At 51.1% G+C, this 12,676-nt stretch overlaps 1 pseudogene; it reads right to left on the reverse strand.

The window, feature by feature from the left end:
• Positions 1-12,676, reverse strand: part of LOC143385804 (MYND-type zinc finger-containing chromatin reader ZMYND8-like) — a 62,677-nt pseudogene that overhangs the window by 13,250 nt on the left and 36,751 nt on the right.

Consider the following 12,676-nt stretch of genomic DNA (forward strand, 5'->3'; position numbering starts at 1 on the left):
CACCCCCAGTCCACTTTATATTTTATATTGAGGCAGGGTCTCGCTAAGTAGTCCCCGTTGGCCTCAAACCTGCGCTCCTCCCGCCTTGGCCTCACACTGCCAGTATCACAGGTGTGCCCAGCTGTCCATCAAACCTCAACCTGCTCTCTACCCCTACAGGTTTGCTTATTCCAATCATTTCCTGTAAATGAACTTGTGCAACACGCAGGCCCTGGTGCTAGCTCGAGACCTGCCCAACTGCAACATCTCATTCCTTTGCAGCCTGCCAGGCGGACTTGGCTATTTGTCATTTTAATGCCCTCAGCCCGGGCACTGCCTGCCTACTTTATTCCCATCTTCTTTCCCTTTAATGAGTCTCTCAAGGCATTGGTGAGCCTGTGAAACCAGCCAGGGCATTGTGGCAGCCACCCAGAGGTGTGCTGACCAAATGTGTTTCTGGGAAGACCTTCTCTCCTCCTTCCCCCACCACAGCAGCCAGCAGGGGTCAGGAGAGAGGTCTGTCAGGCCTGCTCTGACCATGGCCAGTCTCTCCTGGGCTTTCCTAAGCTCCAGCTCAGAGGGAAGGCGGGACAAGGACACCCTGCATCCAATGCCTCTGTATGGCCATAGTTTCTCACCTTCCATAAGCTGTGGTTTCCCAATGGAATAAAGCCAGGTGCCAACAGAGCGCCCGGCAGGGTATGCACAAGGGACTGGGAAAACCAGGCCAAGGCCACCCTGGGGCCTGCCCACCAGTGGGGAGGTGGCCATAAAGGAATGCCTGTTCGCATTCTGTTTTGCACAAAAACAAATCCATCTGAGCACGCAACTGCATGACAGCTGGCGTGCCCCAAGAGAGGAACCCCAATTCACCCCAAAATAGGAGTCAAATGAGTGAAATATCTGTTGTGAGTCCCACCCTCTGCAGGCTGCTGCCAGGGTATGCACTTTCTGCTGTGCGTACCTCTGAGCCACATCCCCAGCCCCCGGAATCTGCTGCCAGGCGCGTCTACAGAAAGCACTGGACCAAATAGCCTCACAAGAAAACACAGGACAGTGGGGGAAACTCAATACGACACGAACACAATGCTGACTTTCCATTTTAAAGATGGATTTGTGGAGTGACTTCTACACCTACTTTCAAATACAGCCAAGACCTCAGAATTAATAAGGAACACATTTCTGCCAAAACACAGAAACCTGGGCCTCCAACATCAGGTCACCTGAGAGACAGAAAAGTTCATCAGGAACACTCCACCCCCCATTCCCAAAAGTGACATGTTTGTTCTTTTAAATGGTGAAGAAAACGTCCCTGGAAACAGGTCCTGCCTCAGAGGAAAGGGGACTGCAGGGGGCAGTGGAAGGCACACGGCACACGGCCACACGAACCGGGAACATGGGCTTAGTGTCAGTGATAAGCCTGACCACCCGGCCAGCCTCAGTTTACCTATCTGTAAATAAACAGCTGGAACCAGATCAAAGGAGGGGGACAGCAGGGACAAATGCACATTGAAAAACAGACAGACAATACCAGATACCACCTTACATCGATAATGAAAACACGTCCCCATCAGCCCTCTTCCAACCCCACAGAGCCGTCAGCAAGAAAGGCTCCCCGGGGGTGGAGGCCATGACACCCCGGTCAGTCTCCCTCCAGTCAAAGCCTTGACACAAACAGTATCTGGTGAAATTAAGCTTCATTTATTTAGGTTTTTAAACTGAATGGATTTAAACAGCAGGAATTAAGTTTAAATAAAAATATTAACTCAAAACTGGCTCAGGTGATGAACAGACCAGAAAACCATTGTGAGCGTCACATCACGGACCCTGGAATCCTCCCTGTTTGAAACCTCGGGGACCCTGAACCCCTGGGCCAGCTGTCCTTTGCTCCAGCACTCAAAGAATGCCTGTCCTTTATGAGCAGCCTGAATTCCAAAGGGGACTCCAATGCCTTTTGGATTTTATGGGCTGGTTTTAGGATCTAAGCCTTCCTGGCGTGAGATTGAGTCCGCCCTACAATACCCTTTGAGAACGGACTTAAGAGCTAGTGCGGATCTGGGCTAGGAGCAACAGGGTCCTCTGCCCGGGCCCCTTGAAGCAGCCCACCAGGCGCCCGCCACTCACTTTGCTTGAGTACTTGTCGATGTCAGCGGCGACGTTGCCCGAGGCGGTGGCAATGGGCAGGTCGGCGCTGACGATGACGCGAGGGTGCTTGTGCAGTCTGAGCTGCTGATCAGGGGGGATGTCTGCGTGCTGGTCACCAGGGTGATGGTGGACGTGGATGGGCTCTGCCTGACCTCCTTCTGCTGGACAGCTAGGAGAACAAAAGGTCCTGGTCACCCCAGAAACATAGGAAGGGCTGTCCTAGCACAACGCTGTAGTGACAAGTGCAGCCCAGCCCTTGATGCACCCTGTGGGATTTTTTACTCTAAATTGACCAAAGGAGCCAGGCTAGGTCCCAACCCCAGTAGAAAAACTTGAGGAAACATGAACCATCTCTGAGAGCTCAAGGTTGTGAGGCAGCCCTGGTACCCCGAGTGCCCAGGGCAGACTCCAGGCTGCCCAAGGAACCCCAGCTGGTTCCGACCTGCAACAGGACAATTGAAGAGGGGGATCTGTCTTCTGGCCCCATGGGAGGGGAGGCACCTCTCCTCCCTGGATGGCCCAGCCCTTCTGCCCCCATATTGTCCAACTTTCCTGACTCTCCTGAGCCCCCACTTCACCCTCCCTGCTCCCTCAACCTACCTACAGGCCCAAAACCTCCACACAGGTCAAAGCAGAAGTCAGTTCACCTGGACTCTCTGTCTAGTGCACCAGTGTATGACTGATTACACCTTAACTAGTAGTGTGGGAGTGCCCAGCTGATTCAGGTGTGTCTTATCACCTTAACTAATGCTGCAAACATGCCATCGGTACTTGTCACTTTATTTTGATAGAGACAGTTGGAAAGCTGAGGACCATAATGTCCATGAGTCTTTCTGGCAGCACCAAGCCTCCCCTGGGGAAGGAGCATCTGCTCACAGGGTAGGAAGACAAGACGTACTCATCTTCATCTCCAGCAACCAAGATCTGTCCCAACAACTATTCTTTTTGTACCAGGGACTGAACTCAGGGACACTCAGCCGCTAAACCATATCCCCAGACTTATTTGGTATTTTATTCAGGGACAGGGTCTCACTGAGTTGCTTAGTGCCTCGCCTTTGCTGAGGCTGGCTTGTAACTCTCGATCCTCCTGCCTCAGCCTTCCGAACTCCTGGGATTGCAGGAATGGGCCACTGCGCCCAGCTCCAACCACCTTTTAAGCACTAGGTCACTTCAACTGCTTGACCTCTCCAGTTTTCCACTCCTTCCTCTCCCAATCCCCAATCTTTGGAGGGTTACATGGGGCTCCTCTGAGGTGACCTTTTTACCTTGCATCCTACTGCTAATCAGAAGGCCTGCTCACCAGGGTGCACTCACTAGGAGACTTTCAACCAGGGGCCCCACCTTCCAGGATCTAGAGGAGGTTCCCCAAGGAACAAAATGTACCCCAGCCTCACAAACCTGGGTAAACTGACCCTGGGCAGATCAGCCCTCTGTGTGCCCTGACATCAGCTGCAGATGGAGCGTCCTGCTTTTTGGTGGGAGTATCAATTCTGCAACTTCAGCAAGCAGTTCCTGCCACTGGCATATCTCATGGGTGTGGCAAATCCCTGATTTTTAGAATAAGCTTTGCTGTCAACCTCTTACACTGTACTCTTCCCAAAACAAGGCCAAGGGCTTTGCTCATGTGCCCGTGGAAACACTATACAAAGGTACAACTTTCTTTGCAGCACTGCTTATGGTAGGAAAAAAAATGGAAGTAACCTAAGCCCACAGGGAAGGAAATACTTTATGTAAACTAGGGAATACTACACAGCAGTCCAAAAGAAGAAGGCAGGCCCATATACTGGGACACAGACAGACCTGGAAACATGCTGATGGGTAAAAAAAAAAAAGCAAGTATGGTATCATTTTTATGTCTTAAAAAAGAAAAAAAGGGGAAAATAAGTACTTTTATGGTGTTGTGTGTGGGTGTGTGGGGGTCAGTGTGTGTACATACTGGTGTGTACATGCATAGGAAAGGGTTTTAGGTGACTGATCCTTGCTACCGAGGAAGGAAGGACAATTAAATGAAAGGTGAATGGAACAGCACTCAACAAAATTCTCATATAAACAAAGCCCTCTTCGATGACATCCCCTAACCCAAGTCCCCTCCGTCCCTCCACCAAGGGCTCTTTGTATGACCAAATGGGCCAATGAGCCCATGTTGATGAACTTGCTCTCCCATCCCAAAGCAAGGTAAGAGGAAGAGAACTATGGTGGCCATAAAGGTCCATAAAGCAGTGAGAGATCACAGGGGAGGGGAGCCTGTCATTCCCTTGACCTTATCCTGTGGCGTCCCCTACAACCCAACCCAGTCAACCCCAGAACACAGGTCAGAAAGCAGGTGACATCTGATCACCCACCAGAGAGGAGAAGCCACCTCTGAGCCAGCTCCTAGCCACTGTGGGCTCATCTCCTAGACTTCCCTTCACTCCCCTGCTGTCCCTGCACCCAAGGCAACCTATTCACTGGCCTGTTAAAGAAGCCCCAGGAGATCATCCCAGAGCTTGCAAAGCTTTCACTTGCTTTTCTCCTTCTGTTTTGGCATGAGCCAAAGCCCTTCACCTTCAACCAGTGAGGGCATTCTCCAGCACTGCGCTTGGAGAAACCAGTTCCTTTAGTGACTAAAAGGAGCGAGGTCCCCAAAACTCCCACCCAACAGAAGCAAAAAACTTCTCTAATGATCTTTCTTCCCACCCAGGTTAACTGGGAAGGACTCTGTCCTCAAAACGTGCAAGATTCTGGAAGTAAGTGCTCAAAGCTAGCAAAGACGCTACCATTAGGATTCCAGAAAAGCACCCTCAAAAGTCCAGGTGTGCACATGTTCCCACGTGTGAGTGTGTGTGCACTGTGTGTTCACAGGCCCATCAAAAGGCTGTTCTGAGAGGCCCTCAAGGGAGGGATGAAGCCTGGGAGGGAAGAGCATTCATTCAAATTTCCTCAAGGAAGAACTAGAAACTCACCTGTACCTGCCTGGATCTGCAGCTTTCAAAGAGCATTGATAGTAAAACAGCAGCACAGCGCTCCAACCCCTCAACCAACTGAGGCTCACGTGGAGTGCAAAATACCCTGTGCCTCTGCCTTGGGCACTTTAATGTTAACGGGTTTAAAAACAAATATGAAGAAACAAACCCCAAAATAAAAAATATACATATGCTGACATATAGCATCTTTCAGGCCCTCAGAAACCCTGACTTACAGTCTGGGAGAGCTGGGTAAACCCCCCAGGTGACTCTTAGGGACAGCTGGGGTTGAGACCCTGGTGTAAGACCACTTCTGTGAGTAAAGAAATCCCGCACGGCCTTCACCCCGGTAGCTGCATTGCCTCATGGGGCTCATCAAGAGACAGCCTTCACCTGAGCCCCTCGACCTTTGTTGCACGTGTGTGCGTGTGCATGCCTGTGATAGATGCAGCCCTTCAAGTTTACTCTAGGAAGACTCACCTGTTGCACATTCACAGGAAGAACACAACCAAAGGAAAGCACCCTCTTTTACAAAATAAGGGTTCTCGCCTTGATCAGTGGCTACTATGACCGTTCTTGTTAAGAATAAGCTACCAGGGGCTGTGACTGAAGCGTGGGAGCAGAGCACTTGCCAAGCACATATGAGGCCCTGGGTTCAAGCCTCAGCACCACATAGAAAAAATTTAAAACATAAAATAAAATAAAGATAATGGGTCCGTCTGCAACTAAAAAAAAAAGAAAGAAAGAAAAAATAAACCACCAGCCAGGCATGGTGGCACACACCTGCAATTCCAGTAACTCATGAGGCTGAGGCAGGAAGCTCGAGTGTTCAAAGTCAGCCTCAGCAACTCAGTGAGGCTCTGTCTCTAAACAAAATATAAAAAAGGGCTGGGGATTTGGCTCAGTGGTTGAATGCTCCTGGGGCAATCCCCAGTTCCAAAAAAAAAAAAAAAGAAAGAAAGAAATCACCAAGTAAAGGGGGGGCTGGGCTCAGGCCCTGGGACCTTGGGAGCTTTAGTATTTTGCAATCAGTAGCACTTGGGGCTCTCTCTTCTCCACAGGGAGAAGGAACAGCTTCCCTGTTCCTCTGGCTCATGGTAGCTTATCAGGACTTCTCCCACCCCTGCCCTTCTATATTGGGACCATCTTCAGAATTCACCGTGCTGCCAGGATTTTGAAATTTTCAGTTGATATGAAGACAGCTCAGCCTATAAATGGAAGCCAGGGATTAAAAAAAAAAATACCCATGCTATACAAAGCTGCACGACCTTACATTTCTTCAGGGAGCACAAATGAGAACAACCCCTTTAGAGGTCAACTTGGCAATCTCTCTCAAAATGTCAGCTGCATGGGGCCTCTGACCTTCACTGCACCTCTAGGAGTTTACCTTACGGACACTGTCCCCCATGGCCAAAAATCAGTATTCACTGTAGCTGTTTTCAATGACCAAAAAATGGACAACAACCCAGAGCCAATAAATAAGGTGCCTGGATAAATAGCTTAAAAATAAACAAATCACCTTTGTTTTAACGCTGTTGGCAAACAATGATGAATGGACTTCCAGGAGCTACAACATGGCGGCTCCTTCAAGAAGACAGTTCAATAGACAAGAGACCCTGGCAGAAGTCCCTCTCAACCAAAGCCCAGCAGAGGGCTTCCCAGCCCATTCACTGTAAGGAAGTGGGAGAACATCTGGGCAGCCCAGGCCTGGCTCACACCATGCTTTTAAGGAATGGCTGGCTTCCAAGGGACTGCCTTGCACAGGACAAAGGTGGCTCCTGTCAGTGACAGCAGAATGACAGCAGCAATGCTCCAGGCCAGACAGCTCTCCACTGCTCCATTAGCACCTTCAACAGAACACCTGAACACACTACGGCCACCACCAGGAGCACTGGCCTGCTGGCCCTTCACCTTTACACCAGGGGCTCTAGAAGGAGACAAGAATCCAGCACCATGTTCTTGGCAGATTTCAGGTTTTGGGTGTGTGATTTATCGCTGCCATTAAATCACAGAAGGGGGCCTAAAACAAGCCAGCAGGACTCAGCTTCTGTCTGAAGGAGGAGAGCAGAGGCCCAAGACAGCAAGTGAGGGCAGTGAGCCGGCGGGCGGGAGCCGCTCCCACCCTCACCCCCGCATGGGAGCGCAGGAACTGTGACTCACTGGGCCCAGCCATGAAACCAGCTGCCAGCCCAGGGGCTGGGTTTTGTATTTTGGGTTGCTGTATTTGGCTCTCCAAGTAGAGTTTTATAATTTGCTTTTAATGCAGATGAGCCAGTTTTTATTTTAATTTGGGGCACTGGGGGGAATGGGGAGGGGACCTAGGGACACACTACCACTGAGTTGTATCTCCCCAGCCTTTTTACAAATTTTGAGCCAGGGTCTCATTAAGATGCTTAGGGCCTTGCTAAGTCGCTGATGCTAGTCTCAAACTTGGGATCCTCCTGCCTTGGCCTCCCCAATTCCTGGGATTACAGGTGTGCACCACTGCACTCAGTTCCAATAGCCAAGACTTTAAATCTAGGAGGGTACATGCTCATACGGGGAATTCTGATCTTTAATTCCAAACACAGATGCAATGGGCAGGAGCTTCCTCCTTTGTCCCCCATGTTATCACTGCCCAGAGAGAATCTTTACCTAGCCCTGACCCCTGGGCTGACCTACCCAAGAAGCACAGTAGACTCCAGGGCTAGGCCCTCTAGCCTAGCACAGCCCTGGCTCACAGCACTGCAGCTCGGGGTTCTCAGCTCCAGCTTTCCAGACAGGCTGGAGCCGAAAGGCCAAGCCCCACCCAAATCCTGTTTGTGCACAGGTGACTTTGCTTCTCTGTGCCTCCCTTGCCCTTCCACAAAATGGGGCTGTCTTACCTACCTAAAAGGCTGTGCTGCTTGTTCATTTTAAAAAGTCATTTTAATCTACAGAGAGCAAAATTCATTTTGGAGGAAATCCAGCTTTGTCTGAACAGAGACACAGACACACAAACACCCCAGGGAAAGAATTTGTCCCCAAGTGCTCCCTCCTGGTCTGCAGTCCAACCCTCCTCCACCCCAACCCGGGCTGTTTCCATCACTATGATTTTGTCTTTTCCAGTGTTCTGTCTGTCTGTCCGTTTGTCTGTTTGTTTTTGTTTTAGGGTTTTTTAATGGAATTCTGTTTTGTGACTGTTACCGTTCGTCTGTCTCTGGCGCCCTTTATCACTCCTGTCTGGCGAAGGCTGTCACAGGGACAGACGTGACTAAGCCCACGAAGCTTATGCTCAGCCCCAGGCAGGGCTGGAACCCCTCAGCACTGCCCTTGCTGGACTTTGGAACCCAGTGGATCCTTGCCCATGAGGGACCTGAGATCCCACCCACGGCACCGCCCAGTTCACATGCCTTCATCCCTGCTGGGACCGAGACAAAACTGCCCAGTGTGTCGGGGGCTGGGAACCTCCAGAGAGATGTCAGGAGCCGCAGCCAGCACCACTGGCCATGGCCATGCCCCACACACCAGTCACGCCCCAGGAAGGGTCCTGAACTTCCACATATGTGAGTCAAGCCACACTGAGAGACCCACAGTGTCACTAGGATGCCTGCTGGTCACCCCATTTAGGGAAGGAGCTATTCTGGCCTCACATGACTGGCAGAGAGGAATGCAGGGAGCAGGCCTCCACACAGCCTGGCTGCTTGGGTGTGCAGGAGGGAGGAGGCTGTGGGAAACGAGGCCACCATTCTGGGAATTGTAGGAAACAGTCAAAGTTTCCAAGGCAGCAAGTGGGTTCCCTTTTGTTCTAGTCACTCTGAATCTGAACCCCCAAGCTCCACGCTGAGTGCCCTGTTCCACCTGGGCTATGGGAACAGGCAACCCAGCATGCAGGAGACCCAGGCTCTAAGGACAGACAGCTGGGCTTCAGCTGGGCTGCTGCGTGCTGCTGGGCACCCAGGGTGCTCTCCAGACCTGGTGTCTCCCAGCTCCAGAGGCACTGCACGTCCCCAACCCTGCCTGTCCATCTAGATGGCCAGCACTCACCTCCCGCAAAGCTGGCCTCAGAGCGCCTGCCACCAAGTGCCCTCTGCCCTTCCTACCTGGGAGGCTGACAAGCATCTTAAACAGACATCAAGGGGAGCTCTTGGCCCATAGCTCTGCCGCTGGCCAGGGAGTTGACCCAGTTACCATGTGGTCCAGGACTTCCATGCCATGAGGGTCCTGAGCACCACAGGAAACTCAGCAGCACTGGAAACAAGAAATGTCCCAGACATGGCCACATGTGGAGTGTAGACACAACTGACCAGACAAATGACTGACAAACAGAGAGTTGTCCTTCTGACACCTCAGGTGGGCACAGGTCCCTCCACCTCAGGGTCTTCAAGCCCTCAATGGACTCACCTCCTGCCCCTGCCCATGGGATGCAGCTACCTAGGCCTCCTGGCCACTCCTACAGCACAGCAAGTGGGTCCTCACCTACCACCTCTAGGACCTCTTCTTTCCCCTAGAATGTTCTTCCTCCTGTTGGCATGGCTGGTTCTTCCTCCTAGGTGTTTATGGAGGCGTGAACCCTCTTGCCCACCTACCTTGATTACACCCACTAGACCTGAAGCTTTGAAAGAGCCGGGTCCCTAGCTGACTGGATAACCTCTCTCCCAGGCCTATAATACTACCCAATACTAGGTGCTCAACAAAAGCAGGATTCATGACAGAATGGCTCAAAATGACTTCACACTAGACTGTTTGGCATTACTAGTGCATGTTTGTAACAATTTGGCCTAACAGGTTTGTTGTCTTTTTTTTCTCCTAACACAGTATTTTCTAAATAACCAACTAAAACCCAATAGATTAAAAAATAATAATTCAAGGGATGAAAATCGATATCAGAAAATTAAAGGGAACAGTGTATCAGAGTATAATGGATGCAGGAAAGTTAATACTGGTTCATGGAACTTCTTTCCACTACATGTATGTATTCACATATCAATGATCTGCTTTATAGGCTTAAGGAGAAGCAAGCTTCTGAACACTGCCCTAAGGCCCTTCAAGACAAGAACAGCTGCAAATGGGTGTGGTGTCACATGCCTGTTATTCCAGTGACTCAGGAGGCTGAGACCCCAGGACTGCAAGTTCAAGGCCAGCCTCAGTAACTCAGTGAGGCCATGCTAAAAACAAAACAAAGTTAAGGAGGGTTGGGGGCATGATTCACCTCACCTTCACCCACTGCACCTTTTTAATTATCTGCACAGAGAAAAGAGTTCAAAGGTTCAAGAACTGCAAATAGAAAAGGACATTACAATTGCCAAGTCACAGTTGTCACAGAAAGACTCTGCCAGAAGTGCCAACTGACCCAGGTTAAGGTTCAGGAGGCTTCCGGTGGTGGATGTCTGGTCCATTTTTGTCATGATGGGCATTGACACTTGGGGAGAGAAAGGCTTCGGGCTGCCTGACAGACTCCCTGCCTGTCCCATCTTCATGGAGGCTGGTGAGGCTGAATAGGTATGGCACTGTTAGAAGTCAGACTTACACACCGACAGGAGCGCTCGCAGGCACAGGTGCAGCGGGGGAGGGGGGGGTGGACAGATGGGCGCGTGTTCCATTCTGGCTGGGATACAGGCATGTGGAAGGAGAGGGCGGGGCTGGCTGGTGGCTGATTTCCAATGTCACCCGACGTGAAACCGTTAAAGCCACCAGGAAGGCAGCCTCCCAGTCCTCTATTAAACACAAAGCTCTAAGACAAATCGGCTAAGCTGCCCATGATATTGGTTTGGCCCATCCAGGGGTGTAAATCTCAAAATAAACATCAGTGAACTGCAGCAGCCCCCACGAGGTCCAGATGTGGAGATCAAGAGCCAGGCTGGAAAATGGCATGGCCTCTGCGGGCGGGGGGACAGGGGCCATTCACACAGCCCACATCTGACAGGGAGCAGCCAGGCCCAGGGATCAGCCAGGTTCGGGGAGCAGCCAGGCCCAGGGAGATCTGCAGGGACTGGTCCAGAGGTTCCCAGGCTGCAGATAACCCCGCTCAGGACCAGACAGAGGGAGGGAGCCATTGGTGATTATCCCTTCCTTCTGTGTTTGGAACTTCAACAGGGGGATGAAGGTGGTCCTGCAGACTGCGGCTTTGAACCTCAAACTACCTACCACCCACCTGCTACACCTGCACCTCTCTTCGCTGGGGGAGAGAGAGGAAGGACAGCAACCAAAGTGCTTCTTTAAATAAAACAAGGAGCCAACCAGAGCCGCCAGACCCTGCCTGCTGGCCCTGGCCACTCGACTGCATTGGGACTGTACCATCGGGCCGGCTGGGCTCCTCTAAATCAGCTGGTTCTAAAGCCATGACCCATGACAAATGGCCAGTTCTCCTCAGACAGGCAAGCAGCCTCGACTCTGAAGTGACCTGGTCTTGACAGACAGCTACCTAGGAATGAGACTCCCCAGGGACTTCAAAAACACTCATCCACTGGGGCAGGGGCGGGCCTCTGCCCCTCGATTTCCCAACACAGATGTGCAGAAAAGGGACCCCACAGGCTCGCTCTGCACATGAGCTCCAAGGCTCCATGTCCATCAGCCAAGCTCGGCCCAGCACCTGTCGACTTTATCTTCATGTAACTTGGTGGGAAAGACTGTGTGGGCCTGGAGTAAGCAGGGGTCAGGAGGCAGACACGGCAGTTCAAATCCCAGCTCAGCTGCTGGTCTGCTGTATGGCCTTGGGCAGGCAGCCCCGCAGCCCCCAATCTGGAAGCATCAGAGGGGGATGCTCACAGCTTGATCCAGGGGAGGAGGAAAGCTACACCTCCTGTGGCCACTGTGGGGAGTGAATCCAGCAACTGTCTGTCATCCAAGCCTCACCTGGAACCTACCAAGTGCTTGACCCTTGCTTGCTGTTGGGCACGTGTTTTCTATGTCTTCACTGACCTCGAAGGCTTCAGTTTCACCATTGAACCTGTGACTCTCAGCCAGAAGCAAATGCACCCCCTACCCCCCCACGGCAGACTGGCCCAGCCGTGGCACAGAGCAGTCTTTCGCAGAGCGTTGCTGTCACTATCACTGTCATTACCACGGGACACAAAGAAACAAGATGAACACAAGGCATTTTAAGGAAACATGACCAATTAAATCTTTATTATGGACTTTTAAATAATTTATTCGTGTATGTCATACCTCCTTGCAGATGAGATTTGTGGTAGCTAAAAATATCCAAATAACAAATTCCCTGTGCAGATGGAGGAGCAGAGCTTCTCTAATTCCTATAAACTAGCAAGTCAGGAACTGCTTGGGAACTGACAAGGAGACCTAATCCTGAGGGACAGCAGAGCCACTGAGCACACAGAACCCAACACAGAGAGTCCCCTGCTTACAGGGTCAAGTTCAAGTGAAGAGCAGGTGAGTGCAGCCAACAGGGGCTCTAGCAGGACAGTCCTACTTGAGATCCTGCTGTGGGTTTTAGAATCACACAGGATGAAGTCAATTCTTTTTAATTGTTATATACATGCATGTGTATTAAAAATAATAATTGGAAGCCTTTAACTCTATGGATGCTTCCTTTGTTGATAACCTTTAAATATTAGGATTGAAGAAACAGTCATACCACATGGCTGTGGCAAGAATGAGGTAGTCTCCACTGGTTTCCAGTGGAGATGGGTCTG

The sequence above is a fragment of the Callospermophilus lateralis genome, chromosome 8 (assembly GCF_048772815.1).
Source record: "Callospermophilus lateralis isolate mCalLat2 chromosome 8, mCalLat2.hap1, whole genome shotgun sequence".
NCBI lineage: Eukaryota > Metazoa > Chordata > Mammalia > Rodentia > Sciuridae > Callospermophilus > Callospermophilus lateralis.